General features: G+C 34.3%; 1 long non-coding RNA gene and 2 other non-coding genes across 3 annotated transcripts; all 3 read right to left on the bottom strand.

Annotated features, from left to right (window-relative positions):
* Window positions 1-3718: 3718 nt before the first annotated feature.
* LOC125251562 lies at window positions 3719-5628 on the bottom strand. Its single transcript, XR_007181029.1, has 5 exons — window positions 5336-5628; window positions 4933-5011; window positions 4367-4427; window positions 4007-4070; window positions 3719-3783 (listed from the first exon to the last, which is right to left on the bottom strand). It is a non-coding gene; the product is annotated as an uncharacterized LOC125251562 (long non-coding RNA).
* Window positions 4164-4296, bottom strand: LOC125252057. The gene has a single exon (XR_007181140.1). It is a non-coding gene; the product is annotated as a small nucleolar RNA SNORA13 (small nucleolar RNA).
* On the bottom strand, window positions 4498-4634 carry LOC125252055. The gene has a single exon (XR_007181139.1). It is a non-coding gene; the product is annotated as a small nucleolar RNA SNORA13 (small nucleolar RNA).
* Window positions 5629-6008: the final 380 nt, after the last annotated feature.

Raw genomic sequence — 6008 nt, 5'->3', positions numbered from 1 at the left:
CCATAAAAATCACAACTTAAAAAAGTGGTCCAGTGGCACAACATGCTGTGTTCAGTTAGGGGTAAACTGTGTCACGTCGAGATGTCATTGAAGCACATATGAACAATTTACATTCTAATTTTTTATTTTTTATTTTTTTTTACAAATAATAATTATTAATGCATTATCCCAATCTAAAGTATTATTTTTGCTGCATATCATTCCTTTTTCCTTTAAAATATCCACAAATACCCAAGAGGGGTAAAGGGTTAGTTCACCCAAAAATGAAAATAATCTCATTTATTACTCGCCCTCATGTCGTTCTACACCTGTAAGACCTTCATTCGTCTTCGGAACACAAATTAAGATATTTTGATTAAAGGGATAGTTCACCCAAAAATGAAAATTTGATGTTTATCTGCTTACCCCCAGCGCATCCAAGATGTAGGTGGCTTTTTTTCTTCAGTCGAACGCAAATTATGATTTTTAACTGCAACCGCTGCCGTCTGTCAGTCAAATAATAGGAGTGATTGGGAACTTGAACAATAAGAGTCGAAAAAACTTCCATAGACAAATCCAAATTAAACTCTGCAGCTCGTGACGACACATTGATGTCTTACGACACGAAACGATCGGTTTGTGCGAGAAACCGAACAGTATTTATATCATTTTTTACCTCTAATACACCACTATGTCCAACTTCGTTCAGCTTCCGGTTAGTGAGGTCTGATCGCGCTCTGACAACGGAAGTGATGTCTCGCTCTCATTGAAGTATATGGGCGAGACATCACTTCCGTCATCAGAACGCGTTTTTTGACCTCACTAACCGGAAGCTGAACGAAGTTGGACATAGTGGTGTATTAGAGGTAAAAAAATTATATAAATACTGTTCGGTTTCTCACACAAACCGATCGTTTCGTGTCTTAGGACATCAATGTGTCGTCACGAGCCGCAGGGTTTAATTTGGATTTGTCTAAACAAGTTTTATTTACTGTTATAGTAGAAGTTCCCATCCACTAGCATTATTTGACTGACAGACGGCAGCGGTTGCAGTTAAAAATCATAATTTGCGTTCGACTGAAGAAACAAATTCACCTACATCTTGGATGCACTGGGGGTAAGCAGATAAACATCAAATTTTCATTTTTGGGTGAACTATCCCTTTAAATCCGATGGCTAAATGAGGCCTCTATAGACAGCAATGCCATTGTAACTCTCAAGATCCATAAAGGTACTAAAAACAAAGTTCATGTAAGTTCAGTAGTTCTACCTTAATATTATGAATATTAATATTACACTGCTTCGGAGCTTTACCAATCGGATCAGTGATTCGGAGCACCAAAGTCATGTGATTTCAGCAGTTTAGATGTTTAATAGGAGATCCGAATCACTGATTCGATTCGTAAAGCTTTGAAGCAGTGTTTTGAAATCGGCCCATCACTATATTGTTGAAAAGTCGTTATTTAGTTTTTTTGGCGCACAAAAAGTATTCTCGTCGCTTTATAATATTAAGGATAGAACCACTGAACTCACATGAACTGTTTCAAATATGTTTTTAGTACCTTTATGGATCTTGAGAGTTACAATGGCATTGTTGTCTATAGAGGCCTCACTGAGCCATCGGATTTATTCAAAAATATCTTAATTTGTGTTCTGTGCGACATGAGGGTGAGTAATAAATGACATTATTTTCATTTTTGGGTGAACTATCCCTTTAATAGTTCAATGTAGTGAAACATTTTGCTTTTCTTAATAGATTAAATGTTTATAAAATCCTTCTGAAAGACATTTTTATTTCACATATCAATCAAAGTTTTAGTGAAATATAAATAGTAGGAACTATGAAATTTGTAATGAAAATAACGAAGTAGTGATTTTTTTATGAAAACAAAATTTGTTGAGATAAAAGCTAGCATTTTGTCTTAATTGCCTTTTGTTCCACTAATAAAAATACTTTTTGTCGATTCACATCTTCACAATATACCACATCTGTTGATAAAAACAGTTTTATCTCTTGATAAAATCAAAGCTGTATACGGTCCACATTAAAGTAGGTTAGATAAAATTAGAGAAAATACAAGCACCTGACCTGGTTTATAATTGCTGTGGTTTGCAGGCAGATTAGTCTGAGCTTTAACGTATAACACTGTGTAGTCACAGAACTTCAGTGAAATGCTTTAGGTTTAGTCAATGAGTTGCTCATATTCATTAGTCACATGAAATGTTCACATCAACTCCCAGAATGTCCTTTAAATATCACTTTTTTTGATAATTCATAAAGTGTGTATTAATTATGCCCTAGTGTAAATGTAGCAAGAGAAAGCAAATGTAGACAAGGTGTAAACTACATATCATACATGTTGTTGCATAAATGCAATGCATAAAACAAGAAATTTTATTGGCTAAATATTAGCCATGAATTACTAAATTAATAATTTTCACCAAAATAGTAGCAGTGGGGTAAAGTGTGTCAGATGCTTTGGGTTTAAAGTTGTCAGTGGCTCAACTAATATCAATTGAAAAGGGGAAATCAGGGATGCAAACAGGTAAGAGGGAAAAAGGTGAGATAATCGCATGGGGCGGGGGCATGCTGCGCACAGAATTTTTATTTAGTTATTTGCTTTACATGCTCATTTGTAGTTACTTTAAGGGATTTTTTCATTTATTTTTTATTATCCTATATCCAAAACTGTAATTTTTCACACAAAAAAAAAAATTAACAATGTTGCAACATTTTACCAAAATCAACATTTGGTTAAAATCTCATGTTATAAAAGACGAAGTGCTACGCAGGATATTTATGACAATATTGGCTGATTAGACGGCAATACGGTTTGCCAGATCTCAGACCACAAATACATAAATTATGATGCATTATAGACAGTTTTTAAAGTAAAGTGTAAAGGAAACACTGAGGAGTTTGCTTCTATGGGAAATGTATAATATTTCTCTGAAGACTTGATGGTTAGAATGTGGAATAATAACACCTTAGTTTGTTCACTAAAAGATTATGTAAACTTTTATTAAAGGATTTAACCATTTACACTACACCATTTTCAACTAAAAAACAGAAAACTTGTGTGTTTTGGCCATTCATTTACATAATGGCATTTTGGGGGCCTGAAAATGCAAACTTTTGAAAACAATACTGTTATCGTTTCTGTATAAACTACAAAAATGTGAATTTGAAAAACGGTAATGTAGTTATGTGTTCAGTCTATAGGATAGTTTGAGGACAAGGGATCACTTTGACAAGGTTGTCATCTGTACTAAAAAGAGAAGTGTTTTTCCATGTACATCTCTGTTTTGTAAACATACCCAAAAAGTGAAGTGTTGAAAATTGTTTCACTACATTCAAATATTCTGAATTTTCCTGACTGGCTTATGTTAGAGAATAGGAGTCAATACATTCTTTGTGTACACATCTCAAATATTTGTATTTCAAATGTAAATCATTCTGGTGCTAAATAACAAAATTCCCCACTTTTTTTTTTTTTTTTTTTTTTTTTTAAGCGTCATATTTCTATGACTCTGTAGACATCATGATTTATTTTTGCTCGTTTCTCTTTGCCTAGAGTACAACAATAAAGTAAAAAGTGGCACGACCTAGTGTACTCTACCACATGGAAATTGAAAGTTGAAAAGAGAAATGTTTTGGCTATTTGCTTTTCATGATGTGTACCACAAAATATTCAGACTGATTAAGGGACCATAAAACATCCACATACAAACAACAAAATGTTAAGCAGAAGGTTTTATTTATAAAAGTATGTACTGCAGAAACACATATGCAGAAAACAGCATCTGGAAGAGAGAGAGAAAAAAAACTATTAATCCACAGAAACACTTCAAAATGCAGCACAAACATATGAAAGTTAAATCTTGCAGCATTCATGTGTAGCAGTCAACCCTTAATGAATTCAAATTTTACACAGTGCCTTTTACAATACAAATTATAAAGCAGCAAAATATAAAATGGCAAAAGAGGGATCAAGATTGTAATTTTGAGTCAGTTATTAAAACTCACCTCACACACCACTAATCCTTGAATTCTGGGTAATTTGCCTCCACTAGAAAGGAGAATGTAGACCCTTTGTAATAGACAGGATGAAATGTGATTAGAATTACGCGTCACATTTATGACCAGACTTGTGTATTATACATGATCATAGTGTATGATGTATTAATGTCCATAAAATGAAACTTCTGAAAGGCATATATATGAACACCTTTAAGCAGCCACCTTATGTGTTAATGTCTGCCCTATTTGACACCACATTCATCTGACCAGCAATGAACAGGCAACACTTTAAGGCATGATTGTCTTACTTTGACAGTAATTAGAACTTTAAGCAGTTAAGAGAAAAAAAAATTGATAGCTGCATACCAGGTGTCATGCAACCCTGCCCATGTTGCAACAGCAGCCTTTTACCGCATTGGTTGTTCACCTGAAAATAGAATATGATTGTCAAAAGCATGAACGCAGAAGATCAGGTCATGAATATAGCTCATTGTGAATGTTGTTCTTGTCCTAGCACAAGCAAGAGGAACAATTAGTGTGTCCTCTCAAAAAATTTGGCCATTTCAAGATTTAATGTGCGCCTTAGTAGACACCACATTCATGAATGTGAAAATGAATGGGCAACACAAAGGCAAGACTTTACAAAAGCTTAAAGGGATAGTTCACCCCAAAATTAATATTCTGACATCATTTACCCACACTCGAGTTGTTCTAAACCTGTATACATTTATTTTTTCTGCTGAAGTTCCATAGTATTTTTTTCCCCAGGTACAGGTTTGGAACTTGAGGGTGAATAAATGACAGAATTTTGTGAAAATTTTGGGTGAACTATCACTTTAATTTTTTTTTTTTTTTTTTTTTTTTACAATAAATATTTAAAATCTGCTGTAATTTATCTAAAATACCACTTTACATCAAATGTAAAATCAAACCTGGAGGGTTCAAAAGCAACTCCTGGCCCTCATGGTCTCAACATGTGACAGTTACACGCCCACGTGTTTCAATATAAAGCTGAAAAAAGAAACGACAAATAATTAAATAATGAAACAACGAGGGCAAAAAGAAAGATAAAAATCCAATGACGAGCTACGTCCAGCTACACATTTTAATTGGATGGTTACAACTGCTAAAGGGCCACAGAAATACCCGTTTAAAATGTGACGCCAGAAAAATTTCTTTGCACATCTAAACTGAGAAGTAACTAAAATAAGCAAGGAATATTTTAAAACGATGACTGTACAACAAACAATCAAAACTTCCCTTTACATTGTCGTACTACTAAAGCAAACATTTACTATAAAACCTGCCCATATACAAACAACACTTACTACTCACCCACATACTTTCAACATTTGCAACGAAACCGCCACTTTAAGAGCGCGTGGTAACACTGGTTCAGCTCCACGTGGACACTAACCAAAAAAGTCCTTCGCTTCGGATGCAATGAAGGACCCAGTGTAGGCGTCTCTGAAAGTGCCTGAGTGAAATTATACTTGTTTCCTCAACCTACTCCAAAGTTCAAAGTTGGACACTCCTACTCATTGTTCATTATTATTATTTTCAACATTTTGTAAATAATACAAATGTCTAGATTACAGCTCTGCACACTGTTCACTCTACCCAGCTCTGTCTCTGTGTGCATGTATATATATTTATATGTGTGTGTGTGTGTGTGTGTGTGTGTGTGTGTGTGTGTGTGTGTGTGTGTGTGAGAGAGAGAGAGAGAGAGAGAGAGAGAGAGAATGAATTTGTATTAAATTAGACTAGAAGAGGCTTTAACCCTTTTGATCCTAAACCAGGATCAAAAACCTTAAACTATTTTAAATGAGATTTCTAACTATGTGAATAAACATTAAAGGGATAGTTCACCCGAGTTTTGGTTGTGAAAGAAAGTCATACAGGTGGAATGACATGAGGGTGACTGAGCAAATGATGATATAATTTTAATTTTTGGCCGAACTATCCCTTTAAGTAAAAATTTAAAAGCATTCTATGAAGTTACCAAGAA

Source organism: Megalobrama amblycephala, linkage group LG17, assembly GCF_018812025.1.
Source record: "Megalobrama amblycephala isolate DHTTF-2021 linkage group LG17, ASM1881202v1, whole genome shotgun sequence".
Lineage (NCBI taxonomy): Eukaryota > Metazoa > Chordata > Actinopteri > Cypriniformes > Xenocyprididae > Megalobrama > Megalobrama amblycephala.
This window is presented reverse-complemented; position numbering and strand designations above follow the sequence as displayed.